Source organism: Rhinolophus sinicus, linkage group LG03 (genome assembly GCF_036562045.2).
Source record: "Rhinolophus sinicus isolate RSC01 linkage group LG03, ASM3656204v1, whole genome shotgun sequence".
In the NCBI taxonomy this organism is placed as follows: Eukaryota; Metazoa; Chordata; class Mammalia; order Chiroptera; family Rhinolophidae; genus Rhinolophus; species Rhinolophus sinicus.
Genome location: NC_133753.1, coordinates 8,283,439 through 8,302,728, shown reverse-complemented (window position 1 = coordinate 8,302,728; position 19,290 = coordinate 8,283,439). Strand labels below are relative to the sequence as shown.

At 48.6% G+C, this 19,290-nt stretch overlaps 1 pseudogene; it reads right to left on the bottom strand.

The window, feature by feature from the left end:
* Positions 1 to 17,004: 17,004 nt before the first annotated feature.
* On the bottom strand, positions 17,005 to 17,137 carry LOC141570965 (U4 spliceosomal RNA; annotated as a pseudogene).
* Positions 17,138 to 19,290: the final 2,153 nt, after the last annotated feature.

The window sequence follows — 19,290 nt, the reverse complement described above, 5'->3', positions numbered from 1 at the left end:
GATCTACACCAAACACCCCTCAGACAAGGCCATCCCCACAGTCCCCTGGGGACACAATCATTCTTCCTTCACGTGCTCCAGGCGCCCTGGGGATGCTCTTTCTAGAAGGTCTCACTGTTTGATCCCCTTCATGTCTACCAACCTTGTTGGGTTGAGCATGACTTCCTCACTCTGGGTGGCAGAATCTCAACTCAAACTGGTTAAAGTAAAAATGAGGATTTATTGGCTTGTGTAATTGGGAAGTCCGTGAATGGGTGGCCTGAGGACTAAAGTAATGTCATCGGACCTCAGTTTCCCTCTGTCTGTCACACACACACACACACACACACACACCTCTTCTTCCCTCTGTGTGTAGACCAAGTTTTTGCTACTGCACATGAGCTCCTTCATGCAGTGGTGGGAGAAAGAGTCATGGCTGCAGAGAGCTCCAGGTATGTCATTCCAGCTTGCCCCTGAAAGTCAAAGAGGCCACATGGAGAACCCCAGCTTGGGTGTGGTCAAACTGGGTCACCTGAATTTCCAGTATGATTCCCTTACAATGGCCAGAGGGATGGGAGGCTCTGATTGTCCAGGCCTGGGTCACGTGCCCACCGTTCTGGCCGAGGTACTGCATTGGCTGCTGTACTGGAATTACATGGATGGAGGGCAGAGCAGTTCAAGGAAGGAAGCGTCTATTTTAAGAAGACATGGGAAGGGATGCTGGGCAAATAACAACCGCAGACGACCTCCTCACTGCCTGGCTGGGCGGTGTAGGTGGGCAGGACGCCTTCGTTTTTCAGAGATATTTATATGGCTGTCTCACATTTCTATCCTCTCTGTATTTTCTCTGGCTGCTTCTGTTTTCCATCTTACTGTCCAGTAAGTGTTCTAGTACCATATCCATCTCCAGGAAAGGTGACAGGGTATAAATACAGGCAGAAATACAAAAGCAGACATTGCTGAATGGATCTCTCATGTGGGGTCCACACTGCCTCCCCCTACGCTGGGCTGGGAATACACTTATCTCCCCACTTCTGTTTCCCTTTTTCTGAAGTTGGTTGAGTTTCAGATTCTGTTAATATTAATTTAGTACCTACTAGGCACCTGATGCTTTCACATCTATTATCTCTCCTAATCCCTAGATTACAGTTGAGGAACCAAGGCTGAGAGAGGGGAATACCTGTTGTCTTAGTTTTCTAGGGCTGCTGTCACAAATTGCCACAACCTATGTGGCTGAAAAAGACAAAAATATATTCTTGTACCGTTCGGAAGGCCAGAAGTCCAAAATCAAGGTGCTGGCAGGGCTGGTTTCTTCTGAGGGCTGTGAGGGGGAATCCATTCTATGCTTCTCTCCAAGCTTCCAGTAACTGCCAGAAATTGTTGGCATTCCTTAGCTTGTAGCTGCATGACTCCAACCTCTGCCTCCATTGTCACAGGGTCCTCTTCTCGTGTCTTTCTGTCATCTTCTTATAAGGACACCAAGTATATTGGATTAAGAGCACACCCTACTCCAGTGTGACCTCATCTTAACTAATTACATCTGCAATGACCCTGTTCTGAGGTGCTGGGGGCTAGGACTTCAACATATCATTTTTGGGGGACACAGTTCAACCCTTCAAACCCACTGGGCAGTGACACCAGCCTCAAATCCAGGTCTGACTGCAGAGTTCATGCTCTTTGTGCCTGGAGGTGCTGATAATGACGGTTGGTATTTTCAAGGGGCTACTCTGTGCAGGCAATTTCTTACCTTTTGTTATTTTAAAATCACAGGAAGATAGGCATTGGGTCCATTTGATAGGTGAGAAAATTAAGGCATGGAGAGGTCATATGCTCAAGGTCATACAACTACTTAGGAGCAGGGTTGGGATTTGAACTGGTTTGCCTGACTTCAGGTCCAGTTTGGTTTTCGCTCCACCTTGCTGAGATAAGGGTACGATATAAGCAGTGGTAAAGCTCCTTGGGAAGCCGGGCTGGGCAGAGACCTCTGCTGCCTGCAGATGGGTGTGGAGCTGACGGAGGGGGCAAATCTGGAAATCCTTCCTGGAGGAAGTAACATTTTAGCTGAGTGCAGAAGCAAGGGTCAGACTCAGTTGTGCCGAGATGGCAATGAAGGAAGTTTGGGACAAGGCCGTGAGCAACAGAAGGACCAAAAGGCAGGAAAGTATTGGGGGAAACAAGAGGGTAGTTCTATCTGGCTAGTCCAGAGCCTAGATTTCCCCATGGGTGCAGAAAGAAAGATGTTGCTTTAAGACTCAAACAGAGTATTTAGTAGCCTCCAAGTCCCCACTGTTCTAGTGGAAACCCACTTCCAAAGCTGCTTTCCACCTAAGGACAGTGGACACGCCAGAAAGGCAGTGGAAGCCTGAACAAACAGGACAAGCTGAGGGGGCTCACTGTTCTTCTCCCCACATATCCACAGCCAACCCTGCCCCAAAAGCTCAGAAACCAGAGAGCTGTGGGGATGCCTGTGCCGCCTCTGTCCCCAGAAGGGCCAGCTGAGATCTGTTCTAATCCACTGAGTAAAAAGGTTTCCAGTGTGTTTACCGGTTGCCATGGTGTGCTTTCTACGTCAGGCGCTCTGTCACACATAACAATTGAATAATATTTTTATTTTTAGGCATGGGTCACTGCCTCTTTTCGTTCTACTGCTGGGTTCGCCCCCACGCCAGCACTGCAGGGAATTGGGCCTCTGGATGCCTGGGAAATGAATGGCTTCAGCGAGAAGCAGGGTGGGTGGTGTTCTGAGCTGGACACTGTGTCCTGGAGTGAGAAGACCTCATTCCAGAGGGAGTCCATTTTGTGTCTTGGCAGAGAGAGCATGGTGACTGCAGTGAGTGGTTCTTGGCCAGGACCAGGGTGCATCGTGCCCATGTGGCAAGGTTGGCACTAGGGGGGGAGCAAGTACGGGGTGGACCAACTGTAGGTGGTCAGAGCATGTCCACATGGTCAGTGGCATGTGGTGAGGGTGACAGGGAGCAGGTGGCCACTCAGGCAAATAGTCAGGATCAACAGAGAACCACAGGATGCCCAGAGGTAGGCAGCAGACATTAAGTGGAGGAAGGTACTCTCAGGGCTCTAATCAAAGGGGGGATTGAGAATAAGACCCTCATAGTATGGACCAGCTACAAATCAGGCAGGAACAAAGCTGGACCCCAGGCTTGCAGCAGAGTGCCCCCCCTTGGCACTGTTAGCATTTGGGACCGGATTGTTCTTTGTGGTGGGGGCTTCCTGTGCATTGGTGGGTGTTCAGCAGCCTCCCTGGCCTCTGCCCACTAGATGCCAGTAATGCTTCCTCCCCAGTTGTGACAACGAAAAATGTCTCCAAACAATGCCAAATGTCCCCAGGGCACGGGGCAAAATTATCCCTCGTTGGAGGCTGAATGCGTATGGGATTTGGGTGGCAGACTTAGGTGCTACAGAGTAAACAAAGATCCAATTATTAGAACCAATGGCAGCTGCTTGGCGTGCCCCTTACTGGTCAGGACCTTTGATGGCGAACAACGGAAGCCAATTCTGGCTAACGTTCCCAAAAGGCATGCACAGAAAGGCTACAATCGAGGAAGAGGGACAGTTCTCAAAAATATCAAGAGGATGGAAGAGTTGGCTTAGAAATGGGCCAGACCAAGACAGCCTCAGTTTCCTGATCTGTATAATGGGAATAATAGCACCTGCTTCATAGACGTATTATAGGGGTTAAATGACTTAATACTCATACCTGACACACAGTAAGCACAATGTAAGAACTAGCTGTTACAACTATTACTGTTGTTGTTCTATTTCTGTTACTTCCCGATTAGTGACCCGGCCGCTATCTTTCTTTCCATCTCCAGGTCTTGTCACCCTCTCCCTTGCCCCCAGACTCTAGCTGTCCTGTGGGGCCTCTCAAATGCTAAGCCATTTCACATTTCCACCCAGCTGAAGAAACTTGCAAGGGTTGTGTTTCAAGGTTCTGTTGATGTTGTCTTTCACGTGTTTAGATGGAGAACAAGCCTGGCACCTGGCAGTAGCAGGTCCCCCAGTTTGTTTCTCAGAGGAGGTGATGAAGTGTTAAATGCTAAAGAGCTTTCCTGAGAAATGAGGCGCTGCCACCGATGATTTGATGGGCAAGAGAACACCTCAGAGAGGAGGGGGGCAGGCTGGAGCCCGGGGCCGAAGCGGCATCACGGGCAGACGGAGTGGCCCTCTTACACTGGGCAGAGGTGGGTGTAATACAAGAAGACTGCCCCTCTTCTGCTTGGAATTCAGAAAAGGGAAAAGTCTAGGCAAAGGGTTAAGTAGTAAAGAGAACTGTTCAAAGCGTCCCCTGAAACTTGCTGATTGGGGAGCACAAGGAGCTCCCAACGGTGTGAGGAAACTGCGCCACCAGCACATCTCACCTCAGGATAGTGGGTGCTGACCTCAAAGGCCTTTCAGGGCGGAGAGGTGAGGTTTTCAATGTCGGCGCCACGAGTGGTGTCAGAAGGCTGCGGACAGGTACCTACCTGGCACTTGTTCCCATCAGCTGGAAGCGCCGCCGGTGAGGATACAATGAAGGACTCCGGTTCAGGACAGACGTGGGACAGCCGCCTCAGTCAGGGAGCTACGGGACCTGGATCCGCTGTGGTGTTTATTTTAAGCTTGCTTCATACTAAATCTGGGCTCGAAAGTGTTAGTCCCTGTGAGTAATTAAATGTGTATGCTCTTATTTAATAACAATTCCCATTTTAGTGAAGAAAGCTGATTTCATCAGTCCCCTGACACTGCTCACCAGTGCCTGGAGCAGGCCCCGCTTCAGGTGGGCCCAGAACACAAATCACTGGTCGCTAGGGGTGGCGCCCAGAATGTCACACAGAGGGTGGAGTTGGCCCTTGACCACAGCAGGCAGCATTTAGTGATGGATTGAGAGCTTGTGTTTGACTATCATGATGCTTCGGGGGGAGTTCTGGTTCCAGCTCAAACTTAATTTCTTAATTAGCAAACTTAATTGCTCTGAGCCTCACTTTCCTCATCTGTAAAACGGGCCTGAGGATCTCTGCCTTGTGGGGATGCTGTGGAGCTGAACCAAGGTCATGTGTTAATGGTTCCCAGACGTGATGGTATCAAGAGACATCTGGTTAAAATGCAGGATCTCAGGCACCTGAGAGTTTTCTAATGAAGTGAAATTACCTGAAAGCTCTGGGACCATCTGACAAACTTCCAGGTGATTCTCACCCCGGTATGTCAATAAGAAACACTACTGTCTGAAAAGGATTTAGTACTGAGCCCAGCACATAATAAGACCTCAGTACACGCCATTGGTCGTTGTTGTAATTATTGTTCTGTATCAGTTATCTATTACGACAGTAATGGTATGTGACAACCTATTCAAAAATCCAGCCGCTTAAAACAAATATTTATTTAGCACATGGACATGTGGGTCAGTGATTTAGGCTGGACTCAGCACAGCGGTTCTTTTGGTCTTGGCTGGGCTCACTTACTGGTCCAACACCAGCTGGCTGTCCACTGGAACCATGGGGGACGCTGGGCCACAAGTCTCGCATCCTCCAGCTGGCTAGCCTAGGCCTGTTCTCATGGAGGGGGCACAGGTACAAGTACTTCCAGGCCTCTGCTTACTGTCATGTCTGCTACCATCCCAATTGTCAAAACAAGTCACCTGGCCAAGCCCAGAGCCAAGGCATGGAGCGCAACCCAACCAGGGTGGGAGTGGGAGGGTCCTGATAAGTGACATGCCCACGGGAGAGGAGAGAAGGACAAGTGAAGGTTCGGGCCAATTAGTACAATCAATCCAACTCTCCCAAGTATCATTTTAGAAAATAGAATTGCACCTTATTTGTCTACCAAATTTCTTTCAATGAGCATGCGTTACATTTTTAATTTTTAAAACTCAGTTTTTTCCACTTTGAAACAAAAATAGTGCTTAGGAAACAGGAGAGAAGTGTTATGAGGATTAAACAAGGTTTAAATATGTCAATAGGTGAGGACGTGCATTGCAGAGTATGGGGAGCGCGGAAGGATGGGGGCCAAGCACCAAAGCCCCTCTCTCCCTTGGGCCTGCAGTCGGGTCTGGATCAGGCTAAGATGCTCAGACATTACCAATGGCGCTAGGATGAGATGGTAATGCCCTTTTGTAACCCCAGGATTCATGGCCAGTCTCAGGGGGCAAAGTTGCAACCTTCATTTCTCCTTCCTTTATCTAGGCCTTATCAAGTTATGTGTATGCTCTTGTCTCCCGCTAGACTGAGGGCTCCTCGGAAGATGGGGCCCTGTCCACCTAACACGTCATAAGAGTGGTGACAACAAAAACAAGAGCAACTGCTGTTTTTTGAGCACTTACTATGTGCCAGGCTCTGTGCTACGTCCTTTGTATTAGCTCATTTAATGCTCACAGTGACCTTTGAGTTTCCTATTGCTGCTGTAATAAACCAGCACATGTGTGGTGGCTTAAAATAACACAGATTAATTATTTTATAGACCTGGAGGTCGGAAGTCTGAAAATGGGGCTAAAATCAAGGCATGTGTGCCTTCTGGAGGCTCTAGAGGAGAATCCATTCTTTGCCTTTTCTAGCTTCTAGAGGACACATGCATCCCTTGGCTTGTAGCCCCTTCCCAGCAATGGCGATAAAGGGATGGATGGATGGACGGATGGATGGATGGGTGGGTGGATGGAGGGATTAATGGATGGATGGATGGATGGATGGATGGATGGATGGATGGATGGATGGATTAATGGATGGGTGGGTGGATGGATGGATGGATGGATGGATGGATGGATGGATGGAAATCCAGAAAGTCTTTTGTATCCTCTAGGTTCTCATCTCCATGGCTGAGACTTTTGGGAAGCATCTTTCTTTCCTACCCCCATTCCCTAGAGCTGTCATTTTTTTCTACCTCCAGCAGCATCAGGATGCTTCAGCTTCCTAGGGAAGACCTATTTATTCTCTTTACAAACCCCCTGCAGAACCAGTCCCCTCCAGTTATGAGAAAATAAGCTTGTTGCTTAATCACCAGTTATGTCAGTCATTAACCTTAAGCAAAGAGATTAGTTCTGCTTTTATTTGTTGGTACGATGGAGAGTATAAAATATTTAACAGCATTGTAATGCGGAACAGATGGGAAAGATACCGCCTTTCAGGGCCTCTCCATCTTTCCCACCTTCCACCACCAGCCAAAACCAGGTGTCCATTTAGGACAATTTGGGGGCTGGAAGGCAGCCAAGGGACTGCTTGCCTAGGGGCCTCAGGCACTGCCCAGCCCTGATAACCCTGCTGGGTTATTCATTGATGAGGATCAACTTACAATCCTCGTGAACATTGAAAATGCCAGTGGAGCGAGTTCTGACATTGGGTTCAAGCCCTTGCTAGCTTTATGCAGTTGTCAGTGTTTGGAGAGTGTTTTTCCACTAGAGATGATTATGTCATAGAATTTTCACCTGCAAAATTCAAAGCTTGAAAAACCACCAAGGAGTAGATTTTGGTCTTGTTATGTGATGTGCAACCTGAGGCAAGTCTGTCAGCTCTCTGAGCCAGCTGGAAGAGTCACTGTGAAGCCTGAGCGAGGTAATGGTTGACAGGCGTGCAGCGCTGCGCAAGCTGATCTCAGGCCACGTGGGTAAGTGACCAGGGTTAGAATAATGGGTCCACTGAGAAAGAGATCTCATGCACAGGGTCTGTGGGTCTGCACCTCACACAGAATTTTAGAATTTGTAAACTGAACGGAATCTTAGAGATTATTTAGATCAAAGGAAACAAAGTATAGGCCTATGGGCCACATCCAGCCTAAAGACACACACACACACACACACACACACACACGCTATTTCAAATACTTGAAATAGATTTTTCAAGTATTCAATTAGTTGCCACTTAAAAAAAACTTTAACATTAAAATCTGAACTCTTGCATGGTCTCAAAACTGTCAGACTCAGTACCCCACAGCTCGCATACCCACATGGCAACAACTGGACAGGGCCCCCAGACCTCCCTTCACGATATTTTTTCTGCTTGGTCTAGTCTCGCATGTGTGTTTCCTGTCTGGGTTCTGGAAGTATATGAGTTTATGGGCCCATGTTGAGAGCAAACCCCTCACTTTTATAGATAAAGAAACTAAGGCTACAGAAAGGAATCCAGACACAGCCCTCCTACCACCGCCATGTAGCCGTCACCAGGAGCTCTTGGAGCTCTTTGCTAACTCACAGCCTCAGCGTCCTTCTTAACACAGTGCTCTGGGCAGCCATTCAGGTAGCCAAGCAAGTACCTCCAGGCTAAGCGATTTTGTTTGAGATTCGCCAACTCTGTTCTATTCACTTGGAGGCCTTGTTCTTTCTTCTGCACTCAGTAGTCTTGGGGATTAGACACAGTAATACTTTTGATGTCTATTGTAAAAAAACAAATGAAATAACGCGGGTGGAGGCGCCCAGCAAGCTGTGAATACTGCATTTTTGTTTTATTAAGCCTGGTATGTATTACCCATAAAATGAAGGGCTCTCTCCCTGACTTCCCCCAACTCCTGGATATATTCGGGTTTTGATACATGTTAAAATGTAGCTTGTGGGGGTGGCCGGTTAGCTGTTGGTTAGAGTGTGGTGCTGAAAACACCAAGGTTGCCGATTCGATCCCCACATGGGCCACTGTGAGCTGCACGCCCCCTTAAAAAATAAATAAATAAATAATAAAATAAAAACTTTTTTTAAAATATAGCTTGTGGGAGGGGTTCTGACTGCTCTGACTATACATTTTGTGTTTGGGCCCCAGAATCAAGGTCGGGGACGTGCCTGTCAGCAAGAATGTGATTGTGAGATGTTTCTTTAATTAAATGCAATCTCTTTCTTTATAGCCTCTGCATTCCTGAGCCCCTCCGTGACCCCCAAAGGCAAGGCTCCCTCAGACGCTGGCTCTGATTCTCGGGCCCCACCTCCTCCTGGCCTCGCCCACCAAAGTGCTGGGAACCCACACAACCGGGTTTTTCTGTTCAAGCCCAGTTTAGGAAATGAGAAAGAAGTCCGTTCTCTCTTCCGGCATTGCTCAAATTATGCACAATTTCCAGAACAGAGAAATGGCCTCCAATTTAATTTCCTGGCTTCTGAGGAGCTGACTTAACCAGGATGAGATATCCAGGAGGGCTCACCCAGGGGTGAGCCCCAGAACTCGGCTGGGGCTCCCAGGCTACTGACCCAGTCAACAGTCGCAAAGGCTGGACAGAGAGAGCGTACGCTTGTCTGTGGGTCAGTGCATCTGTGGTGGGGGGGTGCCTCTGTGTGTGGTTTGCATGCATGGTCCTTGTGTGCGGTGTGTGTCTTTATTTGTATGTGTCTGTGTTTGTGGTGTCTGTGTGGGATGTGTGGTGAGTAGGTGTGTCTATGAGTGTGGAGTGGAGTGTGTGTCTCTAAGTGTGCGGTTCACCTGCACGGCTCATTGTCCGTGGTTCCCTGGCACTGCCCACTGCACTGTTCTCTCCACAGGTTCCTCATGGCTGTGGGAACAATGGTTTGAAGGATTGATGCTGTCGGGGGAGATCTCCAAAGTGAGTCACGTCTGAACTCCCTAATGGACAGATAAGAAATCCAAGGAGCAGAGAGGCAACTTGAGTGACCAAGAGTCACAAGCAAGTTGTGGCCATCACGGGGGCTGGAACCAATTCTCCCAATGCCCAGTCCATAGTGCTTTCTCCCCGGGCCCCTTCGGGGAGGGGGGGGGGTCAGGGCCAGCCTGCCAGGGAGCTGGTCTTACACAGAAGGACCTGGCTGGGACTGGAGTGGGGGGGTTGCAGCTTGGATACAAGAAAAGACGAGGCAGGAAATTTCTCAAGCAACCCCCGTGAGCAGGGCTGACAGACATTTCTGTAAAGGGCCAAATAGTAATTATTTTAGGCCTTTATAGGCAAAGGGGCAAAATTAAAGATAGTACGTAGGTACTTATATAACCATTTTAAAATGTAATTTTAAAAAATATAAACGTTTAAAAATAATTTTTATCTTCTTGGGCTGTACAAAGAAGGGCAGTAGCTAGCCCCTGTCCTAGAGAATGTGAGCACCAAAACAGACAAATCTGAACTTATGGAACCAGAAACGGGAGCAGACAAGTGGGTCAGAGCCAGCAGATGAGTGAATGGGACAGGGAACAAAGAAAGAGCAATGGAGGGCGTTGCATGAGAAGGTGTAACACAGTGGTCACAAATTGGCCTTCGGAGAGAGGGGTCAGAGTCTCAGATGTGTGAAGCTCAAGCACAGAGTGTTGTCAGAAGAGGGTCTGCGTCCCAAGACCACCAAGATGAGTCAATGGAGAAAAAGTCCATGGCGAGAGCCATCCTCAAGTGGCCAGGAGCCATGTCGGCCGAGGGGACCTCACCAGCGGCTGTCCAGTCTTTCCACGAGTGGGAACCTCACACTGTCTGATGCCGATGCCGTGGTCCCGTGGTAGAAGAGTGCCCAGACCTGAAGTCTTTGCCTACTGTCTTGTGGGTCACCCTGTGAGATGCACACATAGGTGATTCACACCCCAGGACACCAACACCTGCTGCAAACCCCTCCCCCTACACCCACCCCCATGGCCTCACCTGGAGGCCGCCATGACCAGTTGTCTTAGGAGAGAAGACTTTGAGCTCAGTGTATACATGGCCTAGGATGATACGATGGAACCAGCCAGAAGTATAGCACTACCGCCTACAGCCCTGCAGAAGGCTGGTGGTGAAGGGTGGTGCAGAAGGCCGGGACGGGAGTCCCCGGGAGCCGACTTGGAGCTGTACATTTGGAAGTCCATTTTTCCTGGAAGGAGAAGTGACGGGGGGTACAGTTCTACATGGAGTGGTGGGCAGGAGCCAGCACTAGAAAGCAAGCTCTGTGACGGCAGGAGTGTTGGACTTGTGTTTTGTTCACCGTTTTGTTTATACCTGACATATGGTAGGAGCAGCTCAGTAATACTCTTTAGTTAAATACTCTTTACTTAATTCTTGACTTAAGCATGGTCAAGGGCTTCAAAAGAACAAGATCTGGGATTGATAACAAGGAGTTCTGAGGAAGAGAGGTGCGCCTAGCCTCCCGTGGGCTTGGTGGCAGAGACGGCGGTGTTTAACCTTACAATTAAGTTTGCAGACTTCTGGACATCAAGTTAAGATTGTGAATGAACCAGAAGAAAACGGACAGAGCATAGAAATGGATATACTGACCAGTGAGACATGTGGCTAAGCGCACACTGTACAGAGATGGCTGCATTAGCCAAAGCTGGAATCCATTGTTTCGGCTGCCATTTTCATTTGGAAGTTTAGCTATGGAAACAGGTGTGCATGGATGCTAAGTCTCTAAAGATGTAGTCTCTGGGGCATACTACAGATTGGCTCATTCATCACCGTTAAACTCCTTGCAAGATGCCTTTCTGTCACACAAAAAGGGTTAAGCTAATATGACATCGCCCGATCCCTTTGCTGCCCAGTTCTGGAGGAGACCTTGGATTCACCCACTCAGATTCTCCTGCATGGCACTCAGTCTAGAAGAGAGGCACACAACAAGGCAGAATGACCTGCGGCCTCGGTCTAGCTGCTGTGGGTGGACGTGGAGACACAGACACTCTGCACTCAGCAGCAGCGGCTGTTTCCTGGTCTGGCAGCTCCTGAAGGGGCGGCGACCTCTTTCCCTCATGGAAAAGGCAGGGTGGTGCTGGGGCCGGAGCTCTTCCTGGAAACTCAGGCTAGCATCTACTCCTTCAGCCTTTCCAACAATTTTGTGAGCCACCTAATACCCCATAATAAATCCTTTTCTTCTTAAATTAGAGTGGGTTCTGTTGTTTGTAACTGAACCCTGACTGATTCTAGAATCTCCCTCCAACAAGCATCCCCAGGACCCTTGTAAACTCGAAGGGGACACCTGACCCCTACCAGCAGTTGCAGGGCAGAACGTTGGGCTCAACCTAAGCATCCTAGAAACTCCAAGCTCAGATGGCAAGAACCAGAAGCTCCTTCAGAATACGCCTAGCATGAGCGAGATGGGCGTTGAATACTAGCTCCCAGTTATTGAGTGTTACTATGTGCCAAGCACTGTGTAAGCCCTTTGCACTTACAGTCACGTTTATGCGTCCCACCACATCCTCTGAAGTCACCATCATTCAGGAGGATCGGAGATCTTTCCTGAAGTCAAATACCTCAGAGATGCAATGTTGCTGGGAGCCAAACACACATGAGATTGACTCTAAGCCTGGTCCTGGAACAGACTTGCCCCCATTTTTGAGGGAGCAAGGGCAAAAGAGAACCCTCACATTTTTTCTGAGGCCATAAAAAAAAACACTGAAAAAAATTTTTCTTTGGAGTATGTTAGAAAAATTGCAAAAATAGCACCAAGTTCCCATATACCCTTCAGCCAGTCTCCTCTAATGCTAATTAATATCTTACATAACCACAGGACACTTGTCAAAACTAAGAAATGAACACCGGTACAGAATTATTAATGAAACTACAGACTTCATTTGCATTTAACGGAGTTTTTGCTAATGTCCTTTTACTGTTTCAGGACACAGTTCAAGATACCGCATTGCATTCAGCAATTTTTTTATTTTTATTTTACTTTTTGTCATTCCATCACCTCCTTCCAAGGCAAAGGGGCCTCAATTATTTGCACATGCTCCGAGACGGGAAACACTTACCCGCCCTGTGAGAGGCTGCATCGCAGGACAATTTGGAACAGCTTTCCCCACTGGCCGTCAGTGCAGGAACTCTCCTGTTAGAAACTGGCAGCAGAAGGCCATGGTGAAGGGTGAGGGGAAGCTGGGAGCAGGGGCCAGGATGCATGCCAGCCTGCGACTGCAGCACGAAACCCCAGCAAGGGACACCCCAGCAAGTCAGGGTCACCCCTCTTGAAGCATAATTAAGGGAAGCAGGGTGGAGAAAGGTCACTGCAGATGCGGTGGGAGCCTGAGCTGGCCAGACGGTGATGGAAAAGGCCGACAAGGCCAAGTAGCTGAATAATGTTCTCACCAAGGGGTTTCCACGAAAGATGATGAATATCTCCAATTAAACACATCACGGCTGGGCTTGGAAGCCACAGATGAAAACAGAGCTAAGATAATTACTTCCATAACACGTCTGGCTGTGAAAAAAAAAAAAAAATCACATCATCATAAATACGAGTTAATCATTGAGCCAGGAGTAGGAGAGAAGGCTCCGTGAAGGTTTAGAAACTGCCGGTGTGTTTAATGGAACTTTCACAGTGGGTCAGGTTCCCAAAAAGGTGTGATATTAAAATGAGGGAGGCTGAGTCTAGTTTTCCCACCGAAACGATGTTTTAACACTGCAGTTCCTGACCCGAGGTTGGATGCCTCTTGTAGAAATAACGTGTATACCATGTTCGGTTACTATAAATGATACACTTTTACATTATATGGATTAAGGCTTTTTAAAATCAATTAAACAGGCCAACACTGTGACCAATCTCAGAGACACCTAAAGGGCAGAGAATCCCAGAGGCAAAGTTCTGTCTTCCTCCACAGAACACGCTTTGTTTTTTGGACAACTAATTAGAAGGTGAGGGGCCTGTGTGTCCCAGGCTACAAGATTCACAGGTAGCTGGTGCTACCCTCAGACCTTAGACAGTGGGTCCCCAGGTGCCTAGTAAACTTACTTCTTCCAGTTGCAAAATCCTTGTAACAAACAAAGGTGTTTCTTCCTGTCCTTTTGTCCTTTGACAGCAGCAGCTGTACCAGCTGTTGTGCAGATGATGTCATCACTTCACTTGCCATTAAACAAGGCTGACCAGTGGACACCTAGGACCCCTCTTGAGAGAACAGACTTGTCCATCTTTTGCTCGTTTTCGTCTGCAGAGCTGCTCCACCAACTCAAAAACTCAGAGAGCAATGTGAATGGTGTTGAACGCCAGGGCATGTGACATGGAACTGGGTCCCAAATCTAGAAGGTTCAGAGTCTTTCCCACTCACTGTTCTGGATGCCACTTAGATTAGGGCAGAGTTGAAAACTTTCTCTGCCTTTTACTCACCACTTGAGGATGAGGGATTACAGACGCATGGCTTCTCTCATGAGGGTCCTCTCTCTCCCCTCCCAAATGGTGAGCAGATAGCAGATGAATAAAAGTATTACATGTATTATTAAAATAATGGCAGGGTTTTGTTTTGTTTTAATTTGGGAGGGAATAAATTATGCAAGATGCAAAACCTTTCTATTTTAAATCCTGCTCATAGAAAGTGTTCTAAACTGAAGTGTATACTTCCATGCCTTTGTCAGCAGATTCTGGGCATAAATTGTCCTTTTCTTGGCCAGCCAGGGTCATTATTACGAGCCTGCATTCATGAGTGGCACGTCCTGGGTTCACTTGCCCATTTCTTAGCTCTCCCCACGCACATGGGAACAGTATGCCCCATTTGCCCTGAGTCTAACAGTGTCTCCGCCTTCTGCAGCTTCCAGGGGACTGTGGGTTGGGAAATCAGATCCCCAAAGCTAAGAACTGTTTGTTAAACAAATCTTCATAGCCAGGCTTTGACGCAGGGGGTTGGCAGCGACGTGCTACAAGGGCCTCCTATTATCAGCCTGGTACCTGGGTCTGTTTGGGACCGTCTCTCTACTTGGAGGGCATCTGGATTTTCAAAATCTGCTCTGCCTGCTCCTCTACCTGAGATTGTCACCCAGGAGGTCTGGGGAGACGCTGACAATGGGGTTAAAGGTGCTTCCCAGGTAATGCTTATGTTTACGTTGGATTGAGAACTGTGGTTGCCTTGAGTCCAACCTCTGCATAAACTGAGCACCAATTGTGCCCGCAAGTCAGAATTTAAAAATCAGCCGGCCTTAGTCACACGTCACCTTTCTCCTCATCACCTCTTTGGACAAACCTCTTTCTTTACTTCAGGAAAAGAATTTCCAAACTACACAATCTTTCATAGACCAAAAATATAGATTTTTATTTCCAAACATGAAGTAGACACATTCTAAAAAAACGTAAAGTAAGAAACAAAACCATCAGGCCAGCTTTGAGACCACTGGCACTTCTGGCTTGAACAACAGGTAGGGGACGATAGCATCAAGGTGACTTTAAAATACAGCACTGAGAAGAAACTGGAAGGTCCTTGCAGCCTGCCCCCCCTCGCCTCCTTGGCAGGAAAGGCTCTGGTGAGTTGTAGACTTGATATGAACTGAGATAACACATGCGTGTTCCAGCAGAGTCATTTGGCTCTGTTACTGCTTGCCTTCCAGAAAGCTTAATTTACTGCAAATGCATGTTTTACAATCACAAATAATATGACGGGAGTGGATATGGTCCCTGTGTATACTATTTATATGAGATGACATTTTAAACAATGGAGTTAGTTTGCGTTTGATGCCAAAACCCACTTATGGAGGGTACACACACACACACACACACACACACACACACACACACCACACACACACACACACACCACACACACACACCACACACCACACACACACCACACACACACACACACGCACACACACACCACACACACACCACACACACACACCACACACACACACACACCACACACACACACCACACACACACCACACACACACCACACACCACACACACACACACACACACACACACACACACACACACACACACACACACACACACACACACACACTCCCCTATGCCATTGCCTGGCTCATTAATCAGACCAGTACAGCCACATGAACAGCTGGCCTTTTGGACTTGAAATGGAGGGGAAAGTACTCATTTCTCCAAAGCTGCTACTGGACACTTGCTATTTTTTCCTGCTTTTGGCACCTTACGCGCTCGACAAATTCTATGACTGTCACAGGTCTCTAAAACACACAGACACACAGGCAGACACACAGAGCAAGAGAGACACGGCCAAGTTTAGGACACATCGAGCTGAGCCCTTGTTCACCAGCAAGCGATACGCAACCCCAAGAAAAAGAGAGGGCAGCATTCATCTCCAGACCAGGCCAAGGGAGTTTCCAGAAGGCAGAAAATCTCAGGGGTCAATGGACCCTCCTTTCATGTGGACATCAGCAGAGGGGACAGCAGTTGCTCCCATAGGAGGCACAAGACGCAGGAATCAGGGGAAACATCCTGGGTACAGAGTGGTCACCCTGAGGTGCCCACATACCACAGGCTGGTGGGGTCTGTTGTCCAGAAGCCCAGGGATGGAAGCAAGGGCTGCTCGCTTGTGCTTCTAGATGGAGGTGTACTATACACACAGAGAGACATTCACACACACACACACACACACACACACACCACACACACACACACAACTTCCGCTGTCCACTTCTTCCTTGTCAATAGAACTTCTCGAATATGCACAACCACTGCCTCTGGAGAGGAAACACCTCTTTGCCCTCCTGTAGGAGGAATCAGAACTGCGCGACAGGCAGTGACGTCACCAAACCGACGGTCCTCACCTGCCCTGCAAGAGGTGGCCTGTCTCTGTTTTTCCTGGCAAGGTAAGCACCGGCCTCCGTCCCCTGGCCCTTCACCCTGGTCTTGCCAGCTCCCGATGTCCGTGGGCATTGTAGAACTCCCTGGCGGGAGTGGGCACTGGAAAAGGACCCCACAGGGCCTGCTCTGGAATGTCACCCTCAACCAGTTACCCAGCTGCTGTGGCCCGGAAGCAAAAAACAGCAGCTGAAGTTCCATGGAGAGGCCTGGATCCTATCATCCCTGGGTTCGAGTCCCAAACAGCACTCACCAACTAGCTGGTGGCTTTCAGGCCAGCTGTTAACCCTCCCTGTGCTCAGGTTTTAGCGTCTAAAAACAAGATCATGATTCCCTAGCATGGACCTTTGGAAGGGCCCAGGGACATGTTACAGGCCCTCAGTTTATGTTCCTTCTGTCCGTTTGTCATCAGAACTGGAAGGAGGGCTGTGGGCCCGTGTCCCGGTTGCTGAGCTGAGAAGTGAGCATTCCTGAAAGGAAGTCCAGGACCCTTTGAGGAAACTAAGTTCCCTCTGTGTGATTACTGTCCCCAGTCTGGACAAGGTGGTTGGGTACCAACCTGTGAGCAGCTGTGATGTTACCATGACAACCAAAAGGCCCAGGTGCTGGGGATGCTGAATCAGCTGACTATTCAGACGGCTCTGGGTACTTTGCCATAAGATCTGTTTTCAGACCTTGAGATGTTTTTTGTTTGTTTGTTTCAATTGGCAATAATTGTGCCTCAGATAAACCTCATTGGCTATGATACTGCCACGGTGCAAAGCTGAGCTTTTGATTTTTAATTTTCTCTTAAAAACCAATTCCCCCTTCGTATTACTTTGACAGATAGAAGGCATTTCTCTTGTAATTGGAACCAAGGGAGGAACGATGGCTGGAGTAAGTCTTTGAAATCTGGCCCTCTGCTGGAGGCGCCATGGGTTCTCTCAACCAGAAGATGGGAGCCACCTGTGGCTATGTCCTCGAACTTTCCCTTTCAAGGCCTCAGTGGTCTGCTAGACAAAGGGGGGCCAACCTGGAAAAGCTCAGAGAGATTCTCTTTCCAGGATTTGTACCCAGGAGTTCCTCGTGTCCCAGAAGACATTTAAGCAAATATGAATTTCCTGGGCTGAATCCCAACACAAAGCAGGTGGGCCTACAAGTGTCTCAGGAATGGAAGGGACATCTGCAATTCCTTGGGAAGGGGGAGGGACTCGCAGGTCTCAGGGACCCTGTCAACTGGTGAGGCAGGTGGTGGGCAGGGGTGGAGGGTCACGCTCACACTTCAGCGATGAACTCCTCCAAGTTCTGCTGACTGAGCATGAGACCAAGACATGGAGGGTCAAGATGACTGAGGCAGAGACATCTAAGGGCCACCACAATCCCCTCTACCCTTCTTTCTTACTAAAAGAACCCCATTTTGTTGGGGGGCATGTTCCCAGACTCCTTGCAGATGTAGGGGACCCATGGGACACAGTTATGGCCAATGAGATGACAACGGAAGTCCGGGTGGCACTTCTGGGAAAGCTCCTGAAAAGGAGGGCAGGCTCAGCTAGCTCATCCCCTTCTTCCTACCTGGGAATCCAGATGAAAAATCGGAGGTAGAGCAAGCATCTAGGGCCATGAGGTGACCATGAGGTAAAGGAGTGAGAGATGCAGAAATCTGGGCCCTGAGGTAACGACGCCAACAACTACCAAGCTCTAGACGTCCCAGGAGAAGGGAAAACAAAGTCCCTCATTTGTTTAAGTCACAGTTGGTGGGATTCTGATATTTGTGACTGAACCTAGGGATTTCCCCTCCAGACAGAAGCCCACCAGCATCTTCCTAGACAACCTAACATTTCAGGTAGCACAGGTGTTTCCAGGACTAATTTCTCCTTTTACCAATGGTTGGGCGGAGGGTGGCAGGGAACTCACCAAAGCTGTTAACAGCAGAGCTCCATCTCCACCCTGAGCACTGAGCAGTGTCACTCTGTCATCTGATGGGTACAGAGATCTATCCCGCTTCTAGAACTAACTCGCTGAATCCACTGGGTGAATAGGTGCTGTTGGGACCTCAGTTTCCTCTCCTGTAAAATGGGCACAAGTTGGAACAAGGCAGTCTATAATAGCCCGCCCATCTCTCACAGCCTAAAAACCCCAGTAATTTAGCATTTCCTACTCCATTTTACTTCCCCTAAAAGTCCTATCTGGTAATTCATTCCAGCGCCAGCTTTTGGGGTCAGCTTATCTCACCCAGGTACTAGACTAAGGAAAATGCTTTTGAGTTAAGAATATCATAATTTTAAAATTAAAAAATGAAGAGGCCAGAAATGAGTTTTCTGACAGTAGTGGTATCAGGTACAAGGATGTCACACAGGTTTTTCGCACATGACAAATGTGATTGATTGGCAGTAACTGCCTGGAGTGGTTTTGAGAACTGTGAGGCCCATTCTGAATGGACAGAGGGAGGGGAAGAGCTCGGTGATCAGTTAGTGATGTCTGCCATGGATGCAGTCAGGTGAGTACATGTCCACATATTTAACCCTGTGCCTCTGCTCATAGCTCACAGACTCACCATCTCTCCTCTGTTGCTGACCCAGACTGGTGACAATCAGATTAGGATAAGGGAGAACGAGGAGCCCCCACTGGAGTAGCTGAGTTCCCATGAGAGAGGGAATTAGGGCATGATCCCGACTGTGCCAGGGACCCGAGAGCCGAGAGGCTAGCTCAAGGTTACTGTCCTGCTGCCAGTGAGACATTGCAATAACATATTCAAAGTAAGCCACTGGTGTCTCAGGATTCACAGAGCAGGCAGGGACTTCAGGAACAGCCTCCCTCCAGCTCTGGGGGTCTGGGGGGGGGGGTAACAGTAGGCAGGAGATGGAGAGGGGCAAGAGGTTATGCTAATCCACGGCCAAACTAATCTCTCGAATGTACACTATCAAAGCAGAGACTCTCCA